The following is a 21,451-nucleotide window of genomic DNA, read 5'->3' as shown; positions in this document are numbered from 1 at the left end:
GAAACCCTATACAGGGTCACTATAGGTCAGAATCGATTCGACGGCACTTAACAACAACAACAACATAGTTGGTTGAAACAAATACAAATTTAATAATTCTATGAGGCTCTGCCAAAATCTTTTTAAAATTGATTTATGAAATCCAAAAGGCCCGGGTTGCCATTGCTGAGTTTAACATCTGGTTCACACCAAAGCTGTAGTACTTTCTTATTGCCACTCCCAAGGGTATTTTCATTTAGTCTTTTAAAAACAGCCAGAATGAGAACCTCAAAGAATTTTTAAAGATAAATCTGGGGAAAATACGTTTGGGCAGAGGGACCTTTTTACATTTACTCAACTTCGAACACTTTGTTTAGATAAAGGCAGAACAATTGTCTATCCATTGTTAATTTCTGTCATATAGCATCTGTTTTTGTGGTTATCAGTTGTTGTCTGGTCAGTTCAGACTCTTGGGACCCCGGGAACGCAGAGTAGAATGATTCCATAGGGGTTTTCAAGGCTGTGACCTTTTGGCAGTAAATCACCAAGACTTTCTTCTGAGATACCTCTAGGTGAATTCAAATTGCTTTCGGTTAGTAATCCAGTACTTAACCCATAACTTTTAATGAGCCATTCCTTTAAGTAAAACAGATGACCTATTTTGAGTAACCTAGGGTTTCTTGGTCTTTCAGTTTGCAGCTCAGTGGCATGCCCAAATGACTCTGCTTTATTTTCCTTAAGAAGGAAATAATTAGGTCATGTGAATAAACGATACGTTGTACTCCTCACTTCCATAGAAGGGTGGTGTGGAGCCCTGGTGTGGTGCTGTGGGATCATGTGCTGGACAGAAAGGTCGGCTTGAACAACAAGATCTGCAGTTCTAGCTCACCAGCTGCTCCTCAGAAGCCCTATACAGGGTCACTACGAGTCGGAACCGATTCCACGGCACTTAACAACAGCAATAGGATGTAACTCAGTGGTAGAGCGTGTGCTTCACATGTATGAGGTCTCGGTTCAATCCATGGCACTTCAGTTCATTTGGAGTCTTGGTGCTGTAGAATAAGCACTGGACTGCCAACATCAAGACCAGTGGGTCAAACCCTCCAGCCATTCACTGGAAATATTACTGTTGTTAAGTTTCAACAAGTTGGTCTGAGTCATAACGACCCTCTATAGAGTTTCCAAGAGTTTCTCAAGTGTGACAGCGGTAGTGAGGTTAGCCCAGGACCGGACATTGTTTCGTTCTGCTGTGCATGGGGTGGCTATGAGTCGGTTCCGACTCGATAGCACCTGACAACAACAACATAGAGTTTCCAAAGAGCGCTGATGAATTTGAATCACTGACCTTGTGGTTCAAACTGACCTTGTGGCAGAGTGCTTATCCTACAGAGCCACACCAGGACTCCATACAGGGAGCAGTCTCCCACAGAGGAGCTGGTGGGTTTGAACCGCCAACCTTTCAGTTAGTGGCCCAATACTTAACCCACAGTGCCACCAGGGCTACTTTTCATGTACATGAGTACCCTACTATATTAAAACAAAACAAACAAAAAAAAAAACTCTTTAATAAATGCAGGATAATGTGCTGGACTGAAAGGTCGGTTTGAACCACAAGGTCAGGGGTTTAAACCCACCAACTGCTCCTCAGAAACCCTATACAGGGTTGCTCTGTGTTGGCTTAACAACAACAACAATAACAAAAGACCGTGTGCCTCCATGAGGAAGACTGAAGAGCTTGAGAGTCCTAGAGCCAGAGGAGGAAGTAGGGGGCTTAACAAAGAGGGGAGCCAGTTTCTCCTTGGGCCACAGGCCTAAAAATCTACCTGAGGCAGGGTGTTTGGGGGCGGGGGTGGGAGACTAGACCTGAAAGTGGGCAGTGGTTGTTCAGGGGTAGAATTCTCACCCTTTCATAGGGGAGACTTGCATGTTGCTGTGATGCTGAACAGATTTCAACAGAGCTTCTAGACTATGACCTGACCCCATTGTGCATGGGGTCACCGTGACTCAGGAACCTACTTGATGGTAGTAACAACAATAGGCCAGAAGGCAGGCTGACTGACAGCTAGGTCAAAACGAGTGAAATATTTCAGGGAAATGAGAGAGGAGCTATCAGTAATTCTCAAACTTTGCTGTGTATTTGAATCCCCAGGGGATTTTATTTTTAAATCCTCCCTGCCCAGTTTACAGCCCATACTGATTAAATCAGAAACTCAGAGATGGGATCCAGACCTTTGGACTTTTGAAAAGCTTCCCAGAGTATCCCACCTCCCTCTCTCACTTTAAGGTGCACACAAATCATCTGTAGATCTTGTTTAAATGTGGTTATGATTCAGTAGGTCTAGGGAGCTGCTGTTCAGGTTCACATAAACTGGGTGGGTGCTGGGCAGTCCGGAAGAGCTTCATGAAGGATATCAAGTTTGAGCCGAATTTTGCAGATAATACAAGATCTAATGTGTACAAAGTGAAAGAAGAGCATTTCTGGCCTGGTGGGGGGACAACCAGAGGCCTGGAGGCAGGGACATGCAAGGAGTGTTAAGGGGACAAGAATGGATCCAGTGGAACCACAGGTGAGGAATATTTCAGTGACCTGACCTATATAATTTAGCACTCAGTAGCTGGCTGCCTGTCATTTTGAGTGTGGATATGGCCTCTCATCTTCAAGATCCTGGCTTGCACAGTGCTGTGTTTTAGTTCTATGACACATGATGTTAAGCACTCAGCTAATGTTCAGCGCTGGACCCAGGATTTGCATTTGCACTTGCTGCTGCTTCTACATGGAGCTCGTTTCCCATAGACACTTACCCTGCTCACCCACTCACTTCCTTTGAGACTTTGAACTTTTTAGTGGGGCTCCACTGACTGCACTATATAAATGGCAGAATCCTCTTTGTCTTCCCCCACCCTTCCCACACACTTTCCCCCTGATTTATTCTCTTTAGTGTTTGTCACCTTTTAATACATATTTCACTTGATTATCATGTTTACTGTCTCCGCCACTAAAACATAGCTCCATGGGAGTAGAGAATTTTGCTTGTGTTGTTCACTGCTGTTTCCCTGGTACCTGCAACAATACTGGACACTCCACGACTGGCTGATGAATGAATGAACAAATAAACTGAGTTGAGTGCATTTAAGGTGGTGTTACCAACACAAGTATTTTCTACATTCAGAGCAGGAAAAACTGAAGGAATACATCTTGTTCCTCTTCCATTTTAGAAGAGGAAATTATGACAGTCATTGGATAGGAAAATACGAAATAACATGTTCATAAAAATAACTTGCCCTTACCCATAGATGCAGGATTTGCTTTTACATGACCCATATTAGAAATTCAGAGTAAGTATTTGGTTAAAAAGATCAAGTGTCTACAAAAAATACATAAAGGAAACCTCCTCTTAACTTAATACTGAAGTATTTTAAAATAGAATTTTAAAGAGAAAGAGTGAAGTCCAATAAGTATACAGCAAGTTAGGAAGATGAGATGTGAGGGTTTAGGGGAAAAAAAAGTAGAATCTAAGAGGTCATTTATGATAGTAAATTCACTGATTATCTTAATTTTTTTTAGTGCTGCTGTTACAAAAACACCGCAAGTGGGTGGCTTTAAAGAATATAATTAAATTTTTAACAGTTGTTATTGTTAAATGCCATGGAGTCGGTTCTGACTCATAGCGACCTTGTTGATTTGAGTGTTTATCCTACATCACTATACCAGGGCTCCTATTAGCCAAATGTTATTGTCTTGGGCGCTCATAGTGTATAGAGTCCTGGTGTGGTGCTTTTTTTGTTGGTTCATTTTTGTTATTTTTTTTCTTGGTATTATTCTGTGTACTTGTTATTACATAAAGATATAAGCTTTGAGACCTAGGTTTGATCTAGCTCCACCCCTTCCTAATTATACAGGCTTGACTTCAGAACCCCTGTGTTCTCATCTATGAAAGGGGATAACACTCAGTTTTCAGACTGTGGGGAAAGGAAAGGAAATTATGTAAGTGGACATATTGCATTAAGTAGATGCTTTAAATAATAATCCTGGAGAAATCATCATCTTGCTCATGATTGTTTGAATTCTATTCCAAGTTACTGGATCATTAAATAACCCATGTTGAGACCTTATGACATGGTCCTACAGCTACCTCATGTGCTTTGGGAGTGCCTAAAAATCCGATGGCAAGTCAATCTGTCTGAAAACATGAGTCTACTGTGTGCAGCTCCCAAAGGCTACCTTGAAGGTAGATAATTCCAGGCTTCCTGCGCCTTGCTGTTAGAAGAGTTATCCTGGCGACAGTTGGTCACCAAGCTCATGCTTCTTTCTCTGCTGCTGACTCAGCGCTCGAGATTACCTGATGGTGCCATTGCATGACTAGAGCCCCATACACACACCGCAGGCTCTCCGTCCTCTGGACATAGCCTGTGTGAACAGAAACAGGTGAAAAAGAAATATTCCAAACTGTGGAATTGGGATTAGAACACATGGATTTTTGTGTGTGTGTTCTAATTGCAACAGATCTATACCTGGCCTGGATCCTTTCTTCATGGATCTGAAACAGTTCTGTTCTCTCCTAGTTCTTGCCCCACCTTCTTTGCCTGGCCCAGAACCTGGCCCTCCATCTCCTCCTTCCATGGCATCTCCAGTAACAAAGGCCTCTCACAGGGCCTTCCCACTCCCACCCAGCTGTATCCAAGGTTACGGACGGGAACTTGGAAACAGGATTCTCCTTTCAGACGAGGGTGCCCTGTGTGCCCGCTCACAGAGCTGTGCTCATTCCACGGGGGCCAGTGAAAAGACAGACTGTTCTGTGGCCAAACCATGAGCGTATTGAGAGGAGCCATCGGCTGCGCTCCCCACCACAGAGTTCTCCAAGCCCCATTGTGTGGGTCCTCGTTGGTACAGAGAAGCCTCGTAAATGAAGAGCCTGTCTGGGTAAACAAACAAAGACACTGAGGAAGTCACAGTGGAGAAGAGATTGAGTCTGTGTCTAAGAAAAGCGGCTTCCCCCTATCACCTTTGACTGAATTAGTCAGTTGCTTCATAAAACCAACTGGTGTGGTAGATGTTTCCATTTAATTGTCTGATTGTATCAGCTGATCTCATCACCCCAGTTGTATTGTGGTCAGAGCCTTAAGGAAAACAGCAAACCAGGGTCACAGGCAAGAACTGCATACTGGGAAGATGTAGGAGGTGGAGTTGTGTGTATTTTCTCCTTTGCCTCTTCATATCCTTGGTGAACCCAGAGTATCACAAGGGGTGGCTGATGGCATGACTAATTTTACTCTTTACAAGCAGGGTGGTGCTACCAACTCAGCCTGCTGACTTCATAGGCCAGTCAGCCATCTTGCATTCCATGCCAGTGACTGTGCCATGACCCACTATGAGTGATGATCTATGTTGTAGCAGGCAGGCTGTGCCTTTCTTTGCTGAGGTAAGAGCCAGCTAGCTGGTCCCAATGGCTCTGACCATTTTTCAGGAGTTACTTGTGTGTGTGTGTGTGCATGTATGTGCATTTATGTGGCTGTTTACTATATGCAACTTACTTTCTGTAATACACATAGTAAATTCTAGTCTTGGGATCAAGAAACATGAGTGTCAGGCCTAATTTTTGGTCTTTCCTTAAACAAGTCATCTCCCCTCTTGGAATCCCAGGCTTCTCATCTGTAAAAGGAGAAAGATGGAAACGGTCTATAAGTGTCCATTGGCTTGGGCATTCTATGGCTCTATGGGGCGGGGCCTTGTCTTCTTGATCTGTTTCTCTTTCTCCCCATGGCCCTCAGGAGAAGCCATTACTAAATGCACTTAGAAATGCTTTCAAATCCACTGCAGTGTATACATGTCATGCACAGAAACAGACCTGTGCTCAAGCTGTGCAATAAATATATTTATGAAGTGTGTGCCTTTGAAAGACTTTAAAATAATCTCAACTGTCAAACTCTCGCCTCGCCAGGGCTCTGTAAAGCGGCTCTGCTTATCAATGGCTCCTTCAGATCCACCATGCCGCACATTCCTCAGGAGGTGGCATGGCTGGTGGTGGGAGTGAGGTTGTTTATAATTTTTCAGATTAAAATGTCATTGGGTGCTCCTCTGAAACTGCTGACATGTTTCAAATGCCCACTTCTGATGGCCTGTCCTTGGTCCAATGAGTTCAAGCAGGGCTTGGCTAGGGCCGCAGGGGCCACATATCTGTTGTTAGCCCCAGGGTCTCCATGATGAATAATTGAACATTGTCTAAGCCCTGAATCATATTTCTGCAGAATTTCATGCTTGAGATGAGATAAATAATGTGATTTACACGGTTGCATTTAGAGGAAAAGAGGATTCAAAATGGCCCTTTACTAGGCTTCCTTGTGTGTGTGTGTAGTATTTATGTGCAAATATATTCTGAACTTTAGAACAATTTGAGAGATAAGGACAAAAAAAATGGAAGAGGTTAAGAGAAGTGTATTAACTGTCTTTAGTGTGTTAACAACTTTGGAGTCCTGGTGTGGCACTGTAGGATAAGCACTGGACCGCAAGGTGGGTTTGAAACACAAGGTCGGCAGTTCAAACTCACCACCCACTCCTTGGACACTCTATACAGGGTGACTGTGAGTTGGAACTGATTCAATGGCACTTAACAATAGCAACAACAAGATAATACTTGAGATTTTGGGCAAAACAAAAAACAAGCCTATTGCTATTAAGTTGATTCTGACTCATAGCGACCCTATACAGGGTTTCTGAGACTGTGAATCTTTATAGGAGTAGACAGCCTCATCTTTGTCTCTCGAACAACCGGTGAATTTGAACCTCTGACATTGTGGTTAGTAGCTTGACACCTGACCCACATGGCATCAGTGCTCTTTAAAATTTGAACAGAGCAATACTAAACAGAACTTTTTGGAGAAGGTGTGTAATCAGTGGAATCCCTAGGTAGTGCAAGTGATCAAGTACTCAGATACTAACTGAAATGTTGTCAGTTCAGAGTCACCCAGAGGTGCCTCAAAAGAGCAGCCTGTCAATCTGCTTCTGAAAGATCTCAGCCCTAAAATACCCTCTGGAGCACTTTCACTCTGCTGTAGTATTCACTCAACAGCAACTGCTTTGGGTTTTTGTCTTGCTTTTGTTTGGTTAGGTTTTCCTTTTAGTATATATACACTGTGCCTGGGAACTCTAGTAAATTGTTCATTAACTCTTAACTGGAATGAAAATTGTCAAAAGTCTTCTAAATCTCTTGACAAAAAGGAAACAACTTTAACATATTCACTACTTCATCTGGCTTTTAATATGTCGTTGCACATAACGATCTTGATCAACCATTTTCAAGGCCTTGAGATTTATAAAATATGATTTAATACAGACCAAAAAAATGATCAACACCAGAGCTCTGTCATGGTTAATTAGTCAGTGGCTAAAGCAGCTCTGGTAGCACAGTGGTTACAAATCAGGCTGTGAACCTTAAGGTCAGCAGTTCGAAACTCCCATCTGTTCTGCAGGAGAAAGATGAGGCTGTCTGCTCCTGTAAAGATTTACAGCCTCAGAAACCCTGTACCAGGGTCACTATTATTTTGCCTCGGTCCTTTTAGAACAGGGGTGGGGAACTTCTTTCTGCCAAAATCATTTACAGGCCATACAAAATTATCAAATTAAAAATTAGCCTGCTAAGCTTGCAGGGTATGCCCTTTGGTTGTTTGAGTGATTATATTTTCCTGAGTGCTTTGGTGTACATCACAAAAAACAAAACAAAACAAAAAAACCCAGAGGGAATAGAAGCAAATGCTGTTGAATGATAATGCAGGGGGGAATTGTAATCATTGCAATGAAATGAAATAAGATAGGATGAGTGTAAAGCTGATGTTCTCCCATGTAAACTGTCACTCAATTCACAATAAAAACTTAAAACAGCAACAACAAAAATTTAGCCTGCTGTACTTGGTAAAACAATTAACTCACCCCTAGAGTCCTGATGTGGCACTGTGGGCTAATACATCAGACTGCAAAGTCGTTTGAACTGTAAGGTCAGTGGTTCAAGCTCACCAGCTGCTCCTTGGAAACCCTATACAGGGTCACTATGGGTCAGAATCGACTTTGTGGCATGTAACAACAACAACAATCCCTGGTTAATGCGCCAGACTGAAAAGCCATTTGAACTGCAAGGTTGGCAGTTCAAGCTCATCAGCTGCTCCTCGGAAACCCTACACAGGGTTGCTATGGGTTGGAACCGACTCAACGGCACTTCACAACAACAACAAACGCCTTGTGTGGCGCTGTGGGTTAATGCGCCAGACTTCAAAGCCGTTTGAACTGCAAGGTCGGCAGTTCAAGCTCACCAGCTGCTCCTCGAAAACCCTATACAGGGTCGCTATGGGTCGGAATCAACTCAATAGCACTTAACAACAACAACAACAATGTCATGGCTGGAGTCCTGATGTGACACTGAAGGATAATGTGCTGGACTACAAGGTCAGCTTAAATCACAAGGTTGGTGGTTTAAACCCACCAGCCGCTCCTTAAAAACCCTATACAGGGTTGCTATGAGTGGGGACTAACTCGACAGCAGTTAACAACAGCAACCACAATGTGGTGGCTGGTGGTGACTTCTGGTGTGGTGCTGTAGGGTCAACATTGAATTGCGAACCACAAGGTTGGCAGTTCAAACCCACCAGGGTTTGAACATTGGAAACATTGAGTCAGGACTGACTCAATGACACTTAACAACAAGAGCAATGTGATGGCTGGAACTGAGGTTGCCTTCAAGGTAGGGCTAGATCAAATGATTTTTCAGGCCTTTTATGGCCCATGGACTGGACGTTTCCCACCCCTGTGTAAGAGGAAGAATGGAGCCAGGCTCCCATGGGTCACTAATGTCCAGGCACTCCCTCTATGTTTAGAGAGACACAGTGTCCTTGCTGACCTGCCCTATTGGTGTCCCTGAAATCTCAGCTCCTGGCTCACCCTTACCTCCTGTTTGACATGCCATCTTGGGCCCCTCTCCAGTTCCTGCCCTGCCTTTGTGGCCTGCTCCCTTGTCAGAGATGCTGGCTGATGAGACACTTGAGTGACTCTGTTTCCTTTGGCTGGGCTCCCTCAACCCTGCAAACTCTCTTCCTGTCTCCAGACCCTCAAGGGGAACATAGACGCTGTTTCTAAAATCATCCAAACAGTAGATATCAGCTCCTTAGTGGGATGTTCTTGACAAAGATCAGATTTTCCTATGATTAAGGAGATCCAGCTTTGGGACTTTATGGCTCCGTTGAACTCACAATCCCTAGGCCCTGCCAACCTAACCCTGTTTCCTGCAATCTCCAGGAAGGTGACCATATTATTTGCCATCTATATTAGGGCATCTATAAGAGAAGACTCCTGGTGTGGTGGTGTAGGATCAGCACTGGGCTACAAACCACAAAGTCGGCAGTTCAAACCCACGTCTTGCTCCTTAGAAACCCTACACAGAATCGCTATGAGTCAGAACTGACTCAACGGCACTTATAAACAAAAACGAAAAAGAGAAGAAGAAATATTTGATCTTAAGATAGTAACGTATTCAATCATACCATCCCTTCCCAACAAACACCTGAAAAATCAAGTAAAAATGAAACAGATGTTAATCCTAGAACCCTGAGCATTGAATGAAAGGATAAAGAATTAGATATATGACAGCATCACCTAGGTTCTAATCAAGACAAGGAATTTTCAGAAATGAGCAAAGCCACAAGACTGAAAATGGGGAGCCATCCAGCAAGATGGAGGACTAGGCAGACACACTACCCAGACCCTCTATGATAAAGATACAAGAGACATAGTACAACAGACACAGATTAAAATTCTGGCCCCCTGAACTTCACAAGAAAGATCAGAGAGTTGGATGGAGTGCTTGCGGGAGGAGAGGCCAAGCAGGGATGGTGACTGGCTGGCCAGAAGCAGCTTAGCCATCTTGTGAGCAGCTGTGGGATGGAGGGAGGCCTGGCATACTCCCTGGTGACCAGAAGTGTAGCCAGCTCCCACCCTTACCCACCCCCAGCATAGACCCTGCACTCCGAGAGTTCGGAGCCATGTGGTTGGAAGCCATGCTAGTGTAGGGGCTGCTTGCGCTGCTTTGGTGTGCCCTTGTAGTACCTGGACTCAGGTGGGATTGACTCCAGACCTACAAAACCCTCAGAACCAACAGACCAAATTTTAATCAGTCAAGTTGCTCCCCAGCTATCCTGTGGTCCTGACAGACACTAAAACCAGCTTCACCAAGGCCCCCCAGGAACTACTTCTAGATTGAGTGTCGTGAACATAGATAACACCGAGGCCAGTAGGAAGTCCATCTAGGGCCAAGAACTCTGCTGTCACATCCCTTCCACAGCTACCTCGAGAGCATTTTGAATTGCAGGAGCCCCCCAGAGATTTTTCCCCTTCAGCTCCAACAATTGCACCGTTTGTTTTTACAAATCCAACAACCTCACAATGCCCCAGAAACAACAGTTTTAGCTCCCACAAAGAAACAAACAGAGAGTGACTGAAACAAATGACCAAGATGCAGAGTCAGAAGACATTTCTCACTTAAGAAGAATTCGTAATTAGGTATCTTCAAACGATCGATAGAAATATCGATGAATGCAAGGAGAACACAATAAAAACTTTAGAAGAATTCAGGAAAACTCTACAAAAATAAATGCAGATTTTGATACAATGTAAAACCTGCAATTTCAAATCCAGAAGCTCTCAGAAAGGGACAATATATTGAAAGGACAAAGGAGTAAAGGCTAAGCAACGGAAGTCCGAATTAGTGAGCTTGAAGATAAATCTCTCAATACTAGTAGGCTAGAAGAACAGTCAGAAAAAAAGAATGAAAAACTTCGAAGAAAGCCCAAGAGTTATGTGGGACACCATGAAGAGGAACAATTTACAGCTGATCAGAATTCCAGAACAGGAAGAGACAAGCACAGAGAAAATTGTCAAAGAATTGTTGGATGAAAACTTCCCTAACATCATGGATGATAAGAAGATAAGCATACAAGAAGTTGAATGAACCCCCAAACAAGATAGATCCCAAAAGGAAATCACAAAAATGTATCATAATCAAACTTTCCAAAATCAAAGACAAGAAAAGAATCCTGAGAGAAGCTTGGGAAAAAACAAAAAGTTACCTACAATGGAGAACTAGTAAGACTAAGCTCTGATTTCTCAGCAGAAACCATGCAGGCAAGAAAGCAATGGAATGGCATATATAAAACTCTGAAAGCAAAAGATTGCCGACTAAGAATCATACACCCAGAAAAGCCGTTCCTTAAATACAACAGTGAAATTAGGACATTTCCTGATAAAAAGTAAAGGAATTTGCAATGACCAGACCAACCATGCAAAAAATGCTTAAGTTTTTCTTTGGATTGAGAAAGAACCACAGACAACAACCTGAGATTATCATTCATGATGACACCACTTAGAATGCAACGCAGATATAGAATATTTTAAAGTAAAATAAACCTACAAGACTGAAAATAGGGAGCAAGAAATATCAATGTATAATGAAGTCAACTACAAAGCAAAAAGAGGGGAGTAGTGTAGATACAGAACTTCCAAACGGCAAGCAAGTCAAAGTAGATTTCGAGATGAAACAGACTGTTTTAAGCAGGGAAAAGATTAATAATAGTTTACAGGGTAGCCTCAAAGAAAAATAATATACCTGCCCATCAGAATAAAAAAGAGGAAATTCAGAATGATTTAGTAAACATTAACACTACAGAAATGTAATTGACAAGAAAATCCACAAACAAAATGAACTCAGCATAGAAAATTTATGTGTAACAAAGAATCCAGTAGCATCACAAAAAAATACACTGAAAAATGGCAGCACTCAATTCACATCTGTTGATAATTATACTGAATGTAAATGGATTAAACATACCAGTCAAGAGACATAGAGAGCAGAATGGATAAGAAAACAGGATCCTTCAATATGCTGTCTACAAGAGACACATCAAAAAGATGGAGACAAAGACAGCTAAATGTCCATCAACAGAAAAATGGTTAAACAAACTTTGGTACATACACACAATAGAATACTCCAAAATGTTGAAGGATAATGATGAGTCTGTCAAACAATTCACAACATGGTTGAACCTGGAGGGCATTATGCTGAGTGAAATTATATGATCACAAAAGTACAAACATTGTATGAGACCAATGTTGTAAAAGACTCTTTAAAAAAAAAAAAGGTTTTCTTAATAAAAGAAACAATTTATAATAGTTATGGGATGTGGGAAGGGAAAATTATTCATGAGCTAGAGGGTAGACACAAGTTGATATGGGTTACAGGGCAGGCAGGCAATATACAACAAGAGGGAAGTTAGCAGAGGAAAGGTGAAAGTAGCAGGAGACACAAGGAGGAAAGCAACAGTTAAAGGGAATGGTTAAAGTTAAAGGTAAATAGTTAAAGGTAAATGCTGTTAACTGTTGAAACATGGAGGAGATTGCAACCATGTAGTAAAGCAAAGTGTATGGTTTGTTGAATGTAAAACTGATTATCTGCTCTGTAAACCTTCACTCAATTTATAATAAAAAGTTAAAAACAAACACACACAAAAAAACAAAAATGGGAAACCAGAGATATTAGTCTGTAAATGACAACTGTAAATAATAAGAGGGAATACATGGTGTAGTTACAGAACTCCAAAATGGAGAGGAAGTCTAGCCAACATAAAGATATAACAGGCTGTTTTAAACATAAGAAGTAGACTCAAGGGAAACTACACAAAAAAATTAATAAATCTGTTCACCAAAATGGACTTCTGGTGTGGTGCTGTAGGATAAGCACTGAACTGAGAACCACAAGGTCGGAGGTTCAAACTCACTAGCTGCTCCTTGGAAACATTGTACAGAATATCTGTGAGTCAGAATCAATTCAGTGGCACTTAACAACACCGGCATTCACCAAAATAAAATAAAATAAAATAAAACCATAAATATGCAGTAAGCACAAAAACAATAACAATGAAGGAAATGAAAATAAAATCCACAAACAAAAAGAACTCAGTATAGAAAAGAGATTGAAGAAACCAACACCACACACAAAAAAAGCACAGCAAAATGGCAGTAGTTAATTCACATCTATCAATAATCACACTGGATATGAATGCACCAATAGGAGACACTGAGTTACAGAACAGACTTTTAAAAAGTATGGCCATCAATATGTTGTCTATCAGAAACATAGACACACAGAGATATAAACAAACTGAAAATCAAAAGGATGACAAAAAAATATACCAGGAAAACAGCAACCAAAAAGAGCAGTAATGTTAGTCTCTGATAAATAGACTTTAAGGCATAACGTATCACAAAAGGCAAGGAAGGACATTATATAATTAAAGAGTCAATTTACCAAGAGATCATAATCATAATAAACATTTACCCACCCAATGAGAGAGTTGCAAAATATATAAAATACATTCTGACAGTGTTGAGAAGAAAAACAGTTCCACAATAATAATAGGAGACTTTAACATATCACTTTTAACAAAGAACAGAACAACTAGAAAGAAACTCAACAAAGATGTAGAAGACCTAAACATCACAATTAACCAACTTGACCTCATAGACTTATAGAGAATACGCCATGCAACAACGCAGTACACATTCTCCAAACCGCATAGATCATTCTCCAAAATGGATCCTATTTCAGATCCCAAAGCAAGCCTCAATAAAATGAAATAAAAAGCATCGCTGAGCATATGTTATAAAATTAGAAAGCAACAACAGAATAAGGGGAAAAAAATCAAATACATGGAAACTGAATAACACCTTGCTTACAAACCACTGTAATAGACTAAATTTAAAATGAAAATTCTTAAATCCCCAAATCAAATGAATGAAAGCACAATTATACCGAAGCATCCAGGACACAACAAGGCAGTGCTCACAGGTTGTAGCAATAAACTCACACGTCACAAAAGAAGAAAGGGCCAAAATCAATACCTTAACTCTGCAACACAAAGGAAAAGAAAGAAGGCAACAAAAGAAACCTACAGCTGGCAAAAGAAAAGAAAGAATAAGGATTAGAGCTGAAAGAATAAGACTAGAAGTTGGTTCTTTGAAAAGATAACTAAAACTGACAAATCACTAACCAAATTGACAAAAGAAAAGAAGATTCGAATAACCCAAAGAGGAAATTATAGGAATGGACATTACATCAGCACTATTTAAAATTTAAAAGGATAGTAACAATATTATTCAAAAAATTATATTCCAGCAAATTTTTAAAACCTAGAAGAAACGGATACATTTCTAGAAACACACTACTAACCCAAGCTAATATGAACCTAGATAGAAAAATCTGAACAGACCCATAACAAAAGAAATTGAAGAGGTCATTAAAAAAAATGTCTCCAAAACAACAAAAAGTCCTAGATGAGGCAGCTTCATTGGAGAATTCTACCAAGTATTCAGAGAAACATTAGCACTAATACTACTCAAACTATGCCAGAAATATAGAAAAGGAAGGAATATTCCTGACTCCATTCTATGAAACCAACATAAACTTGATACCAAAGCCACCACTCAAAAAGAAAATTATAGACTAATATAAAGGAAGCTCTGGTAGCGTAGTGGTTACGAATCGGGCTGCGAACCTTAAGCTGCTCCGTGGGAGAAAGATGAGGCTTTCTACTCCCGTAAAGATTTACACCCTCAGAAACCCTGTACAGGGTCGCTATGGGTCGGAACCGACTCGATGGCACTTAACAACAACAACAACAACAATAGAGGGCCACTATGACTTGATGACACTTAACAATAACAACAGCATTCCTCATGCAGAGTGGAAGAGGATTCTATTAATAATAATACCTGTCCAATAGGAATAAACCAGGAATATCCCTGGCCAATGAAGACATATGGTTATCCTGTTCTGGTTGTACTCAACCTGACTTCTCCCTCAAAAGAACAGTACACATTTATTGCAAACTGACCCTGTGCCAAGTACCTCATGAAACACTTTATATGCCTGCATTATTTATTTATTTAATTCCTATGATAATCATACAGTTTAGTGAGTTACAGGTTGGGCTGCCAACTGCAAGGTTAGCAGTTCGAAATTACCAGCAGCTCCGAGGGAGAAAGATGAGGCTTTTTGCTCCCATAAAGATTTACAGCCTTAGAAACCCTGTACAGGATGACTATGAGTCAGAACCGACTCCATGGCACATCACTACCACCACCGCAATATATAAGGAGCTCTGGTAGCATAGTAGTTAAGAGTTGGGCTGTTAATCTCAAGGTTAGCAGTTTGAAACTGCCAGTGGTTCCACAGGAGAAAGATGAGGCTTTCTGCTCCCAAAGATTTAGTCTCGGAAACTCTACAGGGTCGCTGTGAGTTAGAATCGACTCCATAGCACATGAACACCACAATCTATACAATATTGTCTCTTATTTTACAGACTCAGAGCAGTTAAGTAATTTGCTTTAGGCCACAACTAGTAAGTAGAGGGTCCCAGTGTAACTCCCAAGCTTTTGATTTTATTCCTCCTTTTGATCCTCCCACATGTCCCGAGCTGTATGATAATGGAGTCAGTAAAACAAGTCTTCAGGGGGGAGACAATAAAGAGACCCCCCCCCCCAATTTAAATGAGTTATGCACCAAAGGAACACTTGTAAATTGATTGCTTGGAATTTGAACCGCATTTTCCCATAAGGAAAAAAAAAGTCTAAATAGTAGCTAGGCTCTAAATCCGACTAGCAGAAGTCTATACAAAGTATAATTGTGTTGTAGTTTATTCCTCTGTGTAATACTGGAATAATAAGAAGAAATGTTAAGTTTCTGTTATAGTTATTATGCTTATTGGCTGTAAGATTTGAGGCAAGTAATTTAACCTCTCCCGGCCTCAGGTTGATCATCAGAATTTAGATGGTGTCTTCTTGTTATTTTGTGCTGTTGAGTTGCTTCTGACTCATGAAGACCCCATAGGTTGCAGATTAGAATTGTTTTCTTATAGTCCTTATGAAAACAGATTTTCTTCTATGGTACCACTAACTGGGTTTGAGCTACCAACTTTTAAATTTTTTATTTTATTTTTAGAAATTAGATGGGGCTTTTGTGTGTGTGTGTGTGCCATTTAGCCCATTTTTAAGCGTACAATTTGGGTTGCTGTGAGTTGGAACCGACTCCATGGCACCTAATAGCAACCACATCAGGAACAGATCACCATTGATGACATTTCCAGGAACCCTATCCTTAATCCCAAAGGGGAACAATGGTGTCCTCAGAACCCAGTGGAGAGAGGTGGAGCTAGTGGCACTGAATGTGGAGAGAGGAACTCAGAAGAAAGGCATGGGGGAGAACACACACAGGCTCCCGTGAGCATCCAGCTCAGTCAGGAGACTAGGGTGTGGTGTAGCAGTGCTGCAGTTAGGACCAGGAATCAGCATGGGGCAGTTAGGCATGGCTGGAGGTGTCACGACCCCAGTGTCTCTGCTGCAAGGGCTGTAGGGGCTCTTATTGCTTGGGTAGGATGGGGTTGTTGTTGTTGTTAAGTGCCGTCAAGTCGGTTCCGACCCCATAGCGACCCTGTACAGGGTTTCTGAGGGTGTAAATCTTTACGGGAGTAGAAAGCCTCACCTTTCTCCCGCAGAGCGGCTGGTAGTTTCGAACCGCTGACCGTAAGGTTCGCAGCCCGATTCGTAACCACTATGCTACCAGGGGTTGGGGGACTGGAAAGAGCAGCAGACATTTATTTCTGTGCATTGTTAATAGCTCATCGGTTTAGGGCTCTCTGTGTTGGCAACACAGAGAGGAAATCTCTAATCCTAGGGTTAAAAACAAAACAGTGATGCTGACTTGTGAAAAGCCTTTTGAGTTTAAAAACAGTGGTTTCAAAATAAAAAGCCTACAGAAGACTCACTTAACTGCATAAAAGTTGTTGTTTCATTTGTAATGGCTGCTGATCTCCCCCCAAAATACCATCTCAATTGGTTTTTTGTTATTATCTTTTAACTTCCAAAAGAGATTTTCCTTGCATATGTGAACAGTGATTTCCCCAAGACTCAGTAGCAGGAGAGGTTCACCCTGGTGCAGGAAATAAGTCTGTAGAAAAGTTACCAATGATCAAGACTTTCTGCTTTTCTTAATCATTGTGCACCGGTGATTCTAACAATGACAGTGATAAAGTATCCCTCCTCTGCAAATCCTATCTTAGTCAAGTTCTAAACAATTGCTTCTATTTTCAAACAAACAAACAAATCCAGCTTTATTGAGGTATAGTTTGCATATAAACAGTTCACCACTGTGCAAGTCAGTGGTTTTGATATTCACAGTGTTGTACAACTATGACCATGATGAAGTTTAGAACACTTTCATTGCCCTAACAACAAACCCTATCTCCATTAGCAGTCATTTCCTATCTCCCTATCTTTCTACTCCTCACGCCCCAGTCCTAAACAGCCACTAATGCAGTTTCTGTCTCTATAGATTTGCCTCTTCTGGACATTTCATTTGAATGGAGTCATACAGGATGTGATGTTTTGTGGCTGGCTTCTTTCACTTAACATGGTCCATCCATGTCATGACATGTATCAGTATTTCATTCGTTTTTATTGTTGAATATTATTTCATAGTATGGAAAAAAAAAAAAAACCCCACTGCTGTCGAGTAGATTCGTACTTATAATGACCTTATAGGACAGGGTAGAACTGTCCCTTCCAGTTTCTGAGGCTGTACATCTCTATGGAAGCAAGCTGCCTGCCTTATTCTTTCTCCCACAGAGTAACTGGTGTGTTCAAACCTCTGAAGTTTAGGTTAGCAATCCAGCACTTAACCCACTGTGCCACCAGGGCTTTGTTTATTTATCCATTCAACACTTGGTGGACAATTTGAATTTCTTCTGCTTTGGGCTATTATTAATAATGCTGCTATGAACAATTGGGTACAAGTTTTTGTGCAAGAAATATTTTTTTATTTCCCTTGGCTATATATACCTGAGGACTCTTGGTGTGGTGCTGTAGGATCAGCCCTGAATGGCAAGCCACAAGGTCTGCAGTTCAAACCCACAAACTGCTCCTTGGAAACCCTATACAGGGATCCCGATGAGTTAGAACTGACTCAATGGCACGTAACAACAACAGTATATACCTAGGAGTGGAAATTCTGGGTTATAGAAGTCCTGGTGCAGCACTGTAGGATAAGCACTGGACTGCTAACCTCATGCCCATAGAACAAGAGATGAAGTCTCACCATCCTCAGTGCCAAGGAGCATTCTGGCTATGGTTCTTCCAATACAGATTTGTTCGTTTTTCCGGCAGTCTGTGATGCTTTCAGTATTTTATGCCAACACCATAATTCAAATACATCAGCTCTTCTGAGGTTTTTCATTGTTCAACTTTTACATGCATATATTGTTGTTGTTGTTACTAAGTTGTCATCGAATCATTTCCAACTTATAGCAACCCTGTATAGGGCTTCCGAGGGGGTTTGAACTTCTGGCCTTGTGGTTCAAAGTCTAGTGTTAATCCTACAGCACCACACCAGGAATCCACATGCATATGAGGTGATTGAAAATACCATGGCTTGGATTAGGCATACCTTAGTCCTCAAAATGACATCTTTGTTCTTCAACTCTTTCAATAGGTCATATACAGCAAATTTGCCTAATGTAATTCGTCAGTTGATTCTTTGTTTGCTACTTCTATGAGTGGTAATTGTGGATCCAAACAGAATGAAGTTTTCGACAACTTCAATCTTTTCTCGATTTTTCATTATGTTATTTATTGATCCAGTTATTAAGGTATTTGTTTTCTTTACACTGAGGTGCTATTCATATTGAAGGCTGTGGTCTTTGATCTTCATCAGTATTTTAAGTTCTCTTTGTTTCCAGCAAGCAAGATTGTGTCATCTGTAGATCACAAATTAATGAATCTTTCTCCAATCATGAAGATATTCTTTCCTTTTCTTTTTTAAGTTTTTATTGTGAATTGAATGATAGCTTACATGGGAGGACATCAGTTTTACACTCATCATTTCATTGCAATAATTACAATCTCCTCCGTGCTTCCATTCCCTATGTTTTGTTTTTATTTTTATTTTGGGGGGTGGGATCTACACAGAAACACTCAGGAATATATAATCATTTGAACAACCAAAAGGCACATTCTGCAAGCCTGCCAGAACACAGCCTTTCTCTTTTCATGAGTCTCAGGTCCTCAGGTGTTCTATCTCTCCATGTCCTCATCTCTGCCTCCTGAGGATATTCTTAATATAATTCAGCTTCTCAGGATATTTGCTCAGTATGCAGATTGAATATGTATAGTGAAAGAGTACAGTGCTGGTGCACACCTTTCCTGATTTTAAATCATTTAGTATTCCCTTATTCTGTTTGAGCTTGGTCTATGCACATATTCCTCGTGGGCATAATTAATTAAGTGTTCTGTAATACTTATTCTTCACAATATTATCCAAAGTTTGCTATGATCCACACAGTCAAATGGATTTGCATAGTCAATAAAGCACAAGTGAAGTTATTTCTGATGTTCTTTCAGCCAAGATCCATCTGATACCAGCCTAGTTCCACGTCCTCTTCTGAATCCAGATTGAATTTCTGGCAGCTCCTATCAATGTACTCCAGCAACCATTTTTGTTATCTTCAGAATATTTTACTTGCACGTGATATTAATGATATTGTTCAATGATTTCCACATTATGTTGGGTCACCTTTCTTTGGAATGGGCACCAACATGGGCCTCTTCCAATCAGTTGGCCAGGTAGCTGTCTTCCAGATTTCTTGGCGTTGGCAAGTAAGCACATCCAATTGGTATTCCGTCAATTCCTGAAGCTTTGTTTTTCACCAGTGCCTTCAAGGACTTCTTCCTTCAATACCATCAGTTCTTGAAATAGTTGAGTATCAACCAATTCTTTCTGGCACAGTAACTGTATACTCCTTCTATCTTCTTTTGATGCTTTCCACGTCATTCAGTATTTTGCCTACAGAATCCTTCAATGTTTATTTGAATTCTTTTCTTCAGTTCTTTCAGCTTGAGAAATGCTAAGCATGGTCTTCCCTTTTGGTTTTCTAACTCCAGGTCTTTGCATATTTCACTCTAATACTTGACTTTGTCTTCTCGAGCTTCCCTTTGAAAATTTCTGTTCAGCTCTTTTTCTTCATCATTTGTTCCAGTCATTTGAACTGCTCTACATTCAAGAGGGGAGTCCTGGTGTGGTTTTGTGGGATAAAGCACTGGACCACAGGTTGTTTTGAAACACAAGTTTGGCTGTTCAAATTCACCAACTGCTCCTTGGAAAACCTATACAGGGTCACTATGTGTTAGAACCCACTCAACAGTGTTTAACAGCACATTCAAGAATAAGGTTCAGAGTCTCTTCAAACATCCATTTTGGTCTTTTCTTTCTTTCCTGTCTTTTAAATGACATTTTGCTTTCTTCATGTATGATAGTCTTGATGTCATCCCACACCTTTTCTAGATTGCAGTCATTCATGTCTGATGCATCAAATCTGTTCTTGAGATGTTCTCTAAATTCATGTAGGATATATACAGGGTCTTATTTTGACTATCTTGGACTTGTTTCAGTTTTTTTCAGCTTTATCCTGAATTTGCATATGAGCAGTTGATGGTCATTTTACAGTCTGCCCTGGCCTTGTTTAGTCTGATGATACTTATCTCTTCCTTTGGACATAGTCGCTTTGATTCCTGTGCGTCCCATTTGATGTAGCCCACGTGTATAGTAACCTTTTTTGTTGTTGAAAAAGGGTATTTACCATGAGTAAGTCTTTGGTCTTGCAAAATTCCATCATGAGATCTCCAGCATTATTTCTGTCACCCAGGCCATATTTTTAACTACCAATCCTTCCTTTTGTTTCCAACTTTCACATTCCAGTCACCCGTAATTATCAATACATCTTGATTGTATATTTTATCAATTTCAGACTGAAGAAGTTGGTAGAATTTTTCAATTTCAATGTTACTGACTTTGTGGTTGGATGCCCTTTATAGGGTCACTATGAGTTGGAAACACTTGATGGCACTTAACAACAACAAGAAGGCACCCTGTGGTTAAGAAATTTGCTTAAGGTCACAGAAGCAGTCAGAAGAAAATCTCCCCCAAGTTAGCATTGCGATTCCTTAAAATAAGGATCTAGGGAGTCCTCTGAGAAGAACATGAGTGTTATCTACTTAGATGCTCGTATAATTCTCTAAATACAGGTTATTGGACTTCTATAGAACTGTTGTTGTTACTGTGAGTCATAGAGTCGATTCCAACTCATGACAGCTCTAGGTGAGAGTACAACTGCCCCATATGGTTTTCTAGGCTATAATCTTTACTCTAGCAGATCTCCAGGTCTTTCTCCCAAAGAGTGATTAGCCGATACCAATCACTTAGCAGCTGAGTACTACTTAACCATTGTACAAACAGAAATCCTTTTCAAAACACCACTATGTGATCTTTTTTCATACTTATAATGGTCTTATGCTGGGTTATCTCTACAGGAGCAAAGTCAATGAAGTATATAT

At 40.8% G+C, this 21,451-nt stretch overlaps 1 protein-coding gene across 1 annotated transcript in view; it reads left to right on the top strand.

Moving 5' to 3' along the window:
• Positions 1 to 21,451, top strand: part of ARHGAP31 (Rho GTPase activating protein 31) — a 150,202-nt gene that overhangs the window by 35,446 nt on the left and 93,305 nt on the right. The window lies entirely within an intron of this gene.

Source organism: Chrysochloris asiatica, unplaced genomic scaffold (assembly GCF_000296735.1).
Source record: "Chrysochloris asiatica unplaced genomic scaffold, ChrAsi1.0 scaffold00061, whole genome shotgun sequence".
Taxonomy (NCBI): domain Eukaryota; kingdom Metazoa; phylum Chordata; class Mammalia; order Afrosoricida; family Chrysochloridae; genus Chrysochloris; species Chrysochloris asiatica.
This window is presented reverse-complemented; position numbering and strand designations above follow the sequence as displayed.